The sequence below is a fragment of the Drosophila takahashii genome, chromosome 2R (assembly GCF_030179915.1).
Source record: "Drosophila takahashii strain IR98-3 E-12201 chromosome 2R, DtakHiC1v2, whole genome shotgun sequence".
Taxonomy (NCBI): domain Eukaryota; kingdom Metazoa; phylum Arthropoda; class Insecta; order Diptera; family Drosophilidae; genus Drosophila; species Drosophila takahashii.
The window spans coordinates 22793413-22805249 of NC_091679.1; the positions used below are offsets into that span (position 1 = coordinate 22793413).

Sequence of the window (11837 nt, forward strand, 5' to 3'; positions counted from 1 at the left end):
CTGATAATTTTTAAAGTTGAAGTGTGGAGCAATCGTTTCAGTTTTTTATGGTGTGCGCATTTAAAAATAGAACGTTTTCATTAGAAGCACGCACACACACAGGCAAACAAAGGCACCCATCATATAGATATGGGCGCTATTTCACAATCTCTCTCGCTCGCGATTATGCTCCACTTCCACACACAAGAACACTTACTGTTGTGTTGTAAATAATTAGCACTGCAAAGGTTGGTTTTTCTATTCTAGCTCCGCTTCAGCGCTGAATGTGTGTATGTAAGTAAAATTTAGCCAGCAAACCGCACGCGTTGCCTCGCGATCTGCCGCACAACGCAGAGAACCAAACAAAAGCTCCGAGCGCACAAAACCGAATGAAACGACGCAAATGTGACGGCAACTGAGCGACCCTCGGAACGACGCCTTGCTGCTCTGCTCCGCCGCTCGAGAGCGAGCGGGCGCTCTCCGGCGCTCTGTCTCCCTCCCTCGCCAATGGCCGCCCTGCGAACGAAGTTGCTGCCAGAGCGAGAGGGGCGAGTTGAGAGTTGAGCGTCGCTCTCTGTTGCTCCCTCTCCTTCTCCCGTTTGGGGGCACGTTACGAAATTGCCAAGTAGGCAAAAGGACAGAGAGCGAGAGAGAGGCAGGTAGGCTGCGGCGGCGACGTCGGCAGAGGAAAAGGAGCCCAAAGGAAAAGGAGAACTGCAGCGGCAATAATCGTGCCAAAGCGAAATAACGGGAAACACAAACACATACAGGTAGTGAAAATTGGCTGGAACAACGTTTATACTTTGATTTTCTGCGTTCTATGATAAAAGTTTGCTAGTTAGACATTGATTTTTCACGAGGACGCCTAGCACCACCATTTAAGCAGAGTTGTCTTTGAAAAACTAAAAATGAATGCCCCCGATTACCTAGAAAACTAACTGTTCTCCGCGGCAGGGAGTGAGTGAGGGCCGTCTCACTCAGAAATGTCTACGTGACTGAGGCTCCCTTTTTCACTTCCCTTTGTGTTTTTCCGTTTTCGCCAGATCCAGGCGCAAAAAATAGACAGGGAGAAAACAAGAGAGAAGGAGGGAGCAGGAGGGAGAGAATCACCCCCAGGGAGACCCAAGCGAAGTACCGTTAGGCGGAGGGATCAGTTTTTCGAGATTCTGTTATACACACAAACACATGGTCCGCCACATGGAAGGAAGGTGTAAGGCATGCGCACAAAATGCACAGAAAGAAAAACTAATGATAAATTAATGATCAACTTCAACTTGTCAATTAGTGTTAAATAGTAAATTTAAAAACTTGGGAAATACATTTATTGTTCAGCGACAAGACTCGAATTCGGGTTTTAATTTTAGTTTAGAAAACTAATGTCTTTTTGACCTGCGTTTTTCGTCTGCATAAATCACTAAAGAGAAGCGGCAAAAACAACAACAGAAAGTTTTACCCCAATGATGATGCATTGGAGGGGTTTTCCAGAAACGCACACCAGCCCACAAAGACGTACATACATAAGCCGACACAAAGAGGAGTAGGTAAAAACTGCAGGGAGGCGAAAAAGGATCTCTCTCGTGCTCTCTCCCTCTCTCCCCTTTTGCGAACGAATGACGCGCGCTCTTTGCACATTGCAAGGTTTTATTTTTGCGCAGATGGTGGAGGATTATGAATTGGGATCCTGTGACCGACAAGAGCGAGAGAGGGCTAACTATACGAGCTAGTGAGTTTGTATGCGTGTGCGGAAAAGTACAGTTGGGCCCAAAGGCTCGCACTTCTTTGGGGTTCGGTTTTCCCACGAGAACCCACAAAAGATGAACTACATAAACGGGGGTGGAGTAATGAGCAATCGGTAATTGGAGACTGAGAGAGAGAGACTGTGCTGAGGTCTACTATCAAACGATGTCCAAAATCGTACGTTTTACGGAGCATTGTTAGCGAAAATCTCAGCTGGGTTTTCATCTGGCAACTGCAATCGGAAATGTTTTGGCAAATATAAATCCAAGACACTATTTTAATAGCTGTTGCAAATAGGTTAATGAATGGTGAACAAATTGAATGCGACCTATTTTTTATGAGGATTGCTTTACATTTTTAAAAACCTTAAACCTAAACGCCTTAAATACAGATCATTTGACTGTATTACTATTTTTTAATTGCCAGATATTTTGTGTTGTGATCTACTATCAAACTACGCTCAAAATTTGTATTTAACGAGACGTTGTTAGCGAAAAACTCAACTGGTTTTTGTTTTTGCAGCCGCAGAGTTAATGTGGAAAATATGAATTGCTTTTTCCATATATAAAATATACAAACTGCTTGCATTATTTATGGTTAATTGAATGTGCTGAGGTCTACTATCAAACTACGTTCAAAATGTTATATTTTACGAAACGTTGTTAGCGAAAAACTCATCTTTATTTTGATTTAGCAACTGCAGGATTGCAAGGAAAATTGTACATTTCCATACTTTTTTAAGCTAGTTGCTTAGATTAATGAACAGCCACACTTGTTTAATATTATTTTGTGTTGAGATCTACTATCAAACTACGCTCAAAATTTTTTTAACGAGACGTTGTTAGCGAAAAACTCAACTGATTTTTGATATGGCAGCCGTAGGGTTAAGAGGAAAATATTAATTGAATTTTCCATATTTTTAATATACGATCTGCTTGCATTATTTATGGTAAATTAAATAACCTTAAATAAACATATAGCTTGTGCTGAGATCTACTATCAAACTACGTTCAAAATTTTATGTTTTACGAAACGTTGTTAGCGAAAAACTCATCTTTATTTTGATATAGCAACTGCAGCATTGTAAGATAAAATGTTCATTTCCATCCTTTTTTTAAGCTAGTTGCTGCGATCAATTAATGGACTTTCCTTACATTTGCCTAATATTATTTTGTGTTGAGATCTACTATCAAACTACGTTCAAATTATTCATTTTACGAAACGTTGTTAGCGAAAAACTCAACTTTTTTATTATTGCAACCGCTGTAGTACGAAAAACAGATGGGTTATCTTTCGCAATTTGATTGGGTTGCTATTTCTATCAACTATAAGTCTTCATGGATCAATGGCAGATGGAAATGGATTGGATTATGAAACTTTCCCTCATAAGCTTAGATCGGTTTATAACAAATTAAAATACGAGAATCGCTACATATTATCCCTATCCTTTTGTTATAAACTTGTTTTAGAAATCAGCTATTTAATTAATTCAGGGTTCAATGCCAACAGACTTTTCGAGTGCCAGATGGAAATGAAAATGGGATGCTATGGTGGGATGGGGAGCGGGATAATATAAAGGATGTCGACGGATGTCGGTCCCCGTTTTCTAAGCACGCGCCAGACGGTAAAAGGTAAAAACCTCGGGAGAACGGACCGGTTTACGGGAAAGTAGGAGGATGAGGGAGAGGGTCCTCGTCCTGTCGGCCGGCCGGGTTTTTTGGGGTTGCAAGCAACCCCTAAAATAAGCCGATCCCCCCTCTCCATGTTTCGAGTAGCATTATGTGTATATGTAGTATTCTCCCTCCATTTTCATCGTCCTGTCGGCAGATGTTGGATCACAACTGTCGTCCTTTTTGTTTACTACTTCTCTCTTTGCACACAGGAAGTGCCGCCAAAGTCTGGAGCCCCTTTTGGAGTAGTGAAAATTGTTGGTCAGCCAAAGAGAGAGAGGAGAGAGCTTTAAACTTCGGAATATTAATGGGGCTGGTTTTTCAAGAGTTCTGTTTGTTCTGTGCAAAAGTCAAAAGAAAAACCGGTTCCGCAGAACATACAAGAACTGTGCCATTTCGAAAAACGAAACGGAGGAGCGGGTGGTGGTCGCCGTTCTCGGTTGGCAAGTCGAGTTTTGTTTGTTGGTTTAGAGATCCGAGAGATCCGATCCGATCCGTTCCATTCCGATCCGATCGTTGGCAGAAAAACCAGTTTAAGAAACTCATTTCATTTCACATCGCAGCCAGAAAAATCGCCATGACACACACACCCATACACACACATGGCCAGAAAAACAAATTTAAAATGGAAATAACTTAAAATAAGAAAGAGGGAGAGAGAAAAGAAGAAGGAGTGTGTGTTGGAGGCCAAGAACGAAATATATAAAACTTCCCCCACAAGATTTGCATAAAGTGGAATCTTTTTCTGCTCGAACGCATACATGCTTATACGTACATATGTGCGTTTGCGAGACATAAAATTTGTATATTTACGACGTAAAAATAAACTCGACTCGGCGACTCTCGCACTGACTTTCAATAATTTAATTTCTGGCAGCTGAAAATGTTGCTGAATAGCAGCCACTCACACAAACACCAATGAAACTCGCTCGGTTCGAAGCCCAAAAAACAAAAACAAAAAACGGGAGGAAAAAACACCTCTGAAAACCCACGTAGGCGTCTGTCGCTCATTTATTTATTTTTACACCTTTTCTGCCCGTCGATTTTTTGCTTTGCACATGTAGCAGCAAACAGGCTACAAGATTGAAGATTGAGAAAAGCTGAATCAAGTGTGAATGGCGGGGATCAGGTGAAAATAAGCCAACAATCTGAGTCAACATGGGATCGTCCGGGTAAACCACCAAAAATATGATTAGTTACTGTAATTTCTCAGAAAAGAGCATGGGTTTTCCAAGCACCTTGCAAGAGTCGCGAGGAACTAGTTTTTAGTAATGAATTGGGAATCCAAATCAAGTAGTTTTCTTTATATTAATCGTCAATCATCTTAATAAATAGGTGTGTGTAATGAATAACACAAAAAAATTAAAAACATTGGCAAAAATGGATAAGATGAAAAGAAACAAGAGAGAACGCTATAGTCGGGTGCCCCGACTATCAGATACCCGTTACTCAGCTAAAGGGAGTGCGAAAGAGATGGAGAAAAACTTTGATCCGCCGTAACTTTTTAACGAATGGTCCGATTTAAAAAATTTCTTCTACATTTCGATAGGTATTGATAAACACAATAAAACTGCATTTTTACTTTTCCAAAATATTGAAATTTTTAAAACCGTATATAAGCGATTGTGGGCGTTAGAGGGGGCGTGGCACCCTTTTGAAACAAACTGGCGCTGCGTAGGAACTCCTAGAATCTGCATGGAAAATGTCAATCTTCTAGCTTTTATAGTTTCCGAGATCTCAGCGTTCATACAGACAGACAGACAGACAGACAGACGGACGGACAGACGGACATGGCTAGATCGACTCGGCTAGTGATCCCGATCAAGAATATATATAGTTTATAGGGTCGGAAACGCTTCCTTCTACCTGTTACATACTTTTGCACGAATCTAATATACCCTTTTACTCTACGAGTAACGGGTATAAAAATGTAAATATGTAGACTAAATAAGAATATTTTATATACCCTAGATAGCGACATCTATAACTTGAATTTCAGTTGCAAACTTAGAAATTATTCAAAGTGTATTGGAACATATCGTTTTCCATTTTCATGCTTCTTTTTCCTTCCTTTTCCGCTTCGCTCGGTTCTGTTCAGCCGCAGAAAATGTCGTTTTGCCATTAAAGCAGCGAAAAATGTATTAAAAAAACGTCAACCACAAAACTTGTTTTCTCGAAAAGCTATTTAAAGTGAATGTTAAGGGCTTGTTATGCGCGAATGTATCTGTATTTGTAAATGTATCTGCGACTGCGAATATTATTTATATTTGTGTGGGAGCGGAGGAAGTCTGTGCTTTGGGTTTTGGTGAGGTTATCTATATCTATCTCAATGGAGATTTGCCCTGATGATGGTGTTGTTGGTTCGTTTTGTTGTAAGCAATTTTTGAGGCTCACTTTATTGGTTTTCCGCTTGGCATGCCATTTATGGAACTTGACGATCAAAAAGTAGACCAATTTTTCAATGTTGGTAGGTCGATTATTTCAAGTCTATAATTAAATGTGTTTTAACTATGAAATTATGTAAATAAATACATTTTTGATGAAAACTACAATCTTTAACCAAAGCACGAGTTAAATTTGTTGTTTGGCTCAATACCATTTTGGTAACATTCGTCTAAAACTTATTAAGTCCCCAGGCCAATTCAAGTGAAAGTGAAAAAACTAAGCCACCGAAAATAATCAACAATAAACAGCGAAATAAAACGCACAACAGTTCAATGAACTTTTTTGCTAATGGCCAAAGCGAATAAGTATATAAAAACTAACAAAAATAAAAGTCGGCCAAAGAGCAGGCGGCGATAACGGCAACGGCCGCCGCTCATTATTTTTCTATATTAGTTGTTTACTGTAATAACAAGAACATCGGGAATAGTGGAGAATAGAGAAGAAAAGTGCGACATTTACTAATTTTTTTATATATTTTTTGGCACGTGCGTGTGTAGGTCAGAAATGTGCTGCAAGGTCATTCGTTTTAAAAAAAAAATCTGATGACTCGAAAGAAATATATATAAATGGTAAACAAAGAATTAAGGCAAGAAGCCGAGGAAAAAAATACAGTTTCTGATTTCCTACACTTGTTGCGCAAAAGCTTTTTTATATCTCATTTATTATTGTTATTATTCTGCACATGTGCGTAGAATGTAAACAAATGAAACTTTTGCAAAAGTCGCAGGTGAAATTTGGCAACGTCGCAGAAATCCTATAAAAGATTAGGCGACACGAAAATATGAAAAATGGAAATGTGTAAACGTGTCCGAAAGAAAACAACAAAAGCAGAAGTGTAGCACAAAGTGGAAACCAAAATATGTGTGCGACCGCTCTCTCTTTCCCTCTCCCACTATCTTTCCGACTCTCCCACTTTTCTAAGTGTGTGTGAAAAGTGCAGAGAGAAAATTTCACGGTTGTTTTTGTACTTTTTTTGTGAACAAACATAAAGCGAACGAGGGAGTAAGACGGAAAGAGCGGGAGAGAAAGAAAAGGGGAGCCAAAAGAGCGAGAGAGGGCCTAGCATTGAAAAAATATTTTATGTGTGGGGGAAAAACCAAGATGGCGGCCGTGGAGACTTTGGGAATCTATCGAAATAAAAAACGTGCTTTTTTCTAGGAGTTTCACAAATCAGCATTTCATTTTAATTGCTCTGCCAAGCGCCTTGTTTACTAATTACAGCTTTTCCCATCTCCCCAATTTGTAATAAAAAGCTTATATAACTTTGCAGCACACACGTACATAACATACGAGCATACATGTACGTGTAGAAGACATTTCCCACTGCAACACTTGACCTCATTTGCATGGAAAGTGAGCCACTGGCTGTGTGTGCGTGTGAAAATTAATGAAAATAGCCCGTCATTTACTTCAGCGTTGCATTTTGCGGGAAAGCTCTCCCTCTCTCGCTCTTTCTTTCCCTTCGCTGGGGAAAGCTTTCTCCCGTTGGGTGAGCATAGGGAAAAATCGATAGGAACAGCACTGGAAGTATCGATTCGATATGCAAAAACACAGACACACTCACATACACAATCAGATAATCCCAAGTACAGTTCAAATGCGAGTTCTTACTGTATATTGTTTAGCGATATTTAACTACATTATTTATCAGTTTTATATACACACCGAAATAGAATCACAGGCAGCACGTAGTCGTCAATAAACTTTGCACATATCAAATTTTGGTGTTGCTTTTCCAAGCCATACATATATATAAAATATATATATAATACACACACACGATAACGCGACGGGAAAAGCAATAAAGTTGAATTTATTTTTACTGTATGTGATGGGGCCCTGTATGCATGTGTATGTGTTTTCCTTTCCCGCTGCCGTGAAGAGCAGAAAGAAAAAGAGTAGGCAGCAGCAACAACGCACCACACACTGAAAATTGCGGACGCGCGAAGCCACTGAAGAAAAACTGACGACTGCGAGTGACGCCTGACGCGACTTTCCGCTGGCGCACGAAAAACCGAAAAGTGCCAAAGCAGATACGCCGAAGAGCGCCGAGAGAGAGTTAGAAACGAAACCGAAACCCGAAGAGTGCGAGTGCGAGTTCGAAAATTGAGTTGACGTCGTCTGTTGGTCGCCCTCCCTTCTGCCGCTTCGCCCACCGTTCCGTGTGCTTTTTTGTATGCTCGCCGCGCAGAGTTGCCAGCCCAGAGTTGCCAACTCACGGGGACAGATCAACAAAAGGCAGAAGGTCAAGTGACGTGCAAGCTTGTAATGTACTTTCATAGTATGTATTATATGGGCAAATGCCCATATGTCTAGTTAGAACTTAATCCTTAAACCAGAAATGCCACCAATTAACATGCGAAAGTAAAGAGAGTTCCCAGCCCGGATCGGCAAGAGATCAAGTAATAGTAGCATTCAAAAACAAAACTTATGTCTATCCGTTTCAATTATTGTCTTCCATATTCTTGTCTATTGATTTAATTCTTAATTAGTTAGTAATCTAAGGTAATGTGTGAAAATTTTGATCGTACCTAAAGAATATTTATGACAATAGCTTTTTTATTTAATTTTAGATACCAAAAATTAAATGAATTACAAGGTTATGCGATTTGAAGAATTTTTTTATTTAATAAACTCTATTAGGTTTAAGGAACCCCATTTTGGAAATACCTGACATGTCAACGTAAGAGGTTGGCAACTCTGGTTTTATGTGGCGGAGTTCGAAAATATCATTCGGAATTGTTATTGTTTTCCACACTAGAGGCGGCGAGATTTTGTTGTTGCTTTTGGCTTTTGTTTGCTCTGTTTTTTTTTTTGTTTTTTGCAGGCAAAGCGAAGCCATAATGTTCGAAATGGTACAAATTACCGTTGCCGAGCAAGCTCTCTCTCACTCTCCCCCTCTCTCTCTCGCTCGTTGCAATGGTTTAAGTGTGTGCGAGGGGGATGGGACACAGTTCTCTGCATGTGTGTGCAATGCATTTCCTACTAAAAAGCGCAAATTATATTTTGTGCACTCTCCAAACGTTTTTATGATCGGCGTTGATTTATTTTTGGCTTCCAGCATGACTTCATCGTCTCGCGTTTTCTCTCTAATTTTTGTGTAAAAATTATGTGTACCTAAATATGTACCTTAATTTTTAACGGTTTTTCGATTTTAGACTGGAAAATTAACATTCCCGTGCGAAATTCTACAACACACATGCCAAATGCTCTAACCAACACTAATTGATCCGAGGTGTGTCTCTGTGGCGAACATAAATTCTACAGATCATTTGGGGGCTATGGAAATGATAGTCCCCGCATAACATCACGTCGTTTGACAATCGCTCACCTGAATTTCCATTGGAGTTTTCATTGCAACTCGGTCACGTTCTCGCTCTCCCACTCCCTCTCTCTCATGAGAGGCGCCAAACACTCACAAACACCAATATGTATTATCTATTTCGCCTCTTCCTAATTGCAGTTGAACTTTAATTATAATAAATTATAATTATTCACTCGACACAAAAACGTATTTTACGTCACCATCACTCAGTTTATTTTTCCGATACTCCACTGAATTTATGTAATGCGCCTAGCTTTGTAAGTTACTAACTGAATTTTGTTCTGTGTGGGTGGGAAACGACGAAAATTTAACGAGCGGAGCGACGACGATTTTATTCCTGAGAGTTGCCGTTTGTAAATGAAAAATCGCTGCAAAAAAGTTCGAATAAAAGTCGAAAAAGAAATAGGCTTTGCGAGTGTGTGTGAGCACGAAGTTTCTGCTTTTGTTGTTCTTTCTGCTGCATTCGAAATACGAAGATCGTTCGTGCGCTAGAACAAGCGAGTGCGAGCGAGAGGGGACTGTTCGACGATACAGTTGATTGCTTTTTGCAACTGTCTGCTTGGAAAAAGTGATGGGGGAGGGGGAAAAATAATAAGAAGGGGTTTCGGCAAAGGAAGTCGCGCTAAATGAAAAGGCAAACAAAAGTTTTTTTTTCGGTTGGCTCATTGTACATAAGAAAATATGGTTTGTTTGTAAGGAGTTCTATGTTAAAAGCTTTGTACATAGATCGCAAAAATATGGTAAAATATAGTATTATTATTTAATAATATTTATTATTGATAATAATTTTTGTCAGGTTAATAATTTTAACAAGTCAGGTTTTAATATAGTTTTTCTCAAACAAAAAAATGTAATGAGTTAATTATGAAGTAGGGATGTCGAAATATTTAAAAATATCGTATCGATTATATTTTTTATTTAAACAAAAAATCAAAATGATATTTGATATATCAGAAAAAAAATATCTATATATCAGATATTTTTGATATTTTTGTTTTATTATTTTTTTTTAATTTTAAGCTGCATAAGCATTAACCACTAAACATTAACCCACATACGATCTTAAATTATATTTTTATAATTTTTAGTTTATATTTATTAATAAATGAAAGAAAACAATATTTATTTTTCTTTCTTTTGTTTTTATTTATAATATTCAAGTCAAGTATTTCCCGCGCATTTTTTTTAGCGCGTTTTCTTGAATTCTGAATGCTATGCTATGCATTTTCACTTGCCGAAAAATAAATTTTAGCGGCGCTCATCTTTCACATATGGGACGTTCCATATCAACCCGGCCACCCCCTTTTTTGATTTTTTTTGTATGTGGACAGTACCACATTGATTGCAAAGCCCCTTGCTTCCAATATTTTACCTCATACCCATTTTTTCAATGTTACCACTCTTTCGCCGTATATTCGCGCTGAAAGGAAAACACAAAATCATTTTTAACCTGCGAACGAAAGGCACAATCAGCATAGTTCAAAAGCAGAAAAATCTGTCTTTCGATGGCCGATTACGAGAAAAATAATAGATTTTTTAAGACCGTAGATGACCAAACGATAGCGTTTTTAAAGTCTAAAAGTAGGATTTCGTCTAAAGGGCCAGTCTGCAAAAATACCATTATATTTTTCTCAAAAGGCCCGAGTTTTAACGGATTTTATGCCACTGGTTTCAAAGTGGGATCTCTCTTGAGGAATTAGCAGACTGGCCCTTTGGACGAAATCCTACTTTTAGACTTTAAAAACGCTATCGCTTGGTCATCTACAGTCTAATAAAATCTATTATTTTTCTCGTAACCGGCTATGGAAAGACAGGTTTTTCTGATTTTGAACCATGCCAATTGTTTCTTTCGTTCGCAGGATAAAAATGATTTTGTGTTTTCTTTTTTACGCGATTATACGGCGAAAGAGTGGTAACATTGAAAAAATGGGTATGAGGTAAAATATTAGAAGCAAGGGGCTTTGCAATCAATGTGGTACTTTCCACATAGAAAATTTAAAAAAAAGGGGGGTGGCCGGGTTGATATGGAGCGTCCCATATGTATTTTTTCTTGTCCCGATGAAAAGTGAGACCACTTAAAATTATCAAAAAAAATGTGAAAAAAAATCGATGATATATGATAAATATTCAAAAAAAATATCACGATAAAAATATTTATTTTTTCGTAAAAAATATCGATATATTGATATTTTGATATATTTTCGACATCCCTATTATGAAGAGATTATTTTTCAAATGGTATTCAAAAGATTGAAGTACCCAAATAAAATGACCTCATCATGCTGGCAGAACTCCACAAAATTTAAATAAAGTAACAGTTGATGAAGTTAATATTAAAACAAATAAAATAAATGTAATTATCGCTGAAGAACATAATTCACCAGTCACCTGTCATTATTTTTAGCAAGGCAATTAAAATTCCCGGCTGGGGGAAGTAGAAAGGTGTCAAGAGAAGATTAAACTTTCAATTTATGGTTCCACTTTTTTTGTTTTTTTTTTTAGCATTTTGCCATTTTGCATATCTGTTTGTTTTTGCCAATTGCTACTTTCTAATAAAATCGTCATTGTACAAGCATACCTGTGAGCACACATTCATTTAAATCTTTGACCATTTTTTTCCTCATCTTGCATTAGCAATTGCCAAAACTTGATTTTGATGCTTAAAAATAAATGATTACTTG

At 38.2% G+C, this 11837-nt stretch overlaps 1 protein-coding gene across 23 annotated transcripts in view; it reads right to left on the bottom strand.

The window, feature by feature from the left end:
* The window catches only part of lola (longitudinals lacking), a 61831-nt gene extending 52317 nt beyond the window's left edge, over window positions 1–9514 (bottom strand). For 5 of the 23 annotated variants that reach the window (XM_017150533.3, XM_017150529.3, XM_017150531.3 and 2 more), the window contains exon 1: window positions 7497–7814. The gene's annotated coding sequence lies outside the window, so the exon portion shown is untranslated. Of the gene's footprint in view, window positions 1–196; window positions 384–7496; window positions 7821–9162 lie in introns of those variants that run through there. The other 18 variants (XM_017150516.3, XM_017150518.3, XM_017150517.3 and 15 more) reach the window with 9 other exon arrangements.
* Window positions 9515–11837: the final 2323 nt, after the last annotated feature.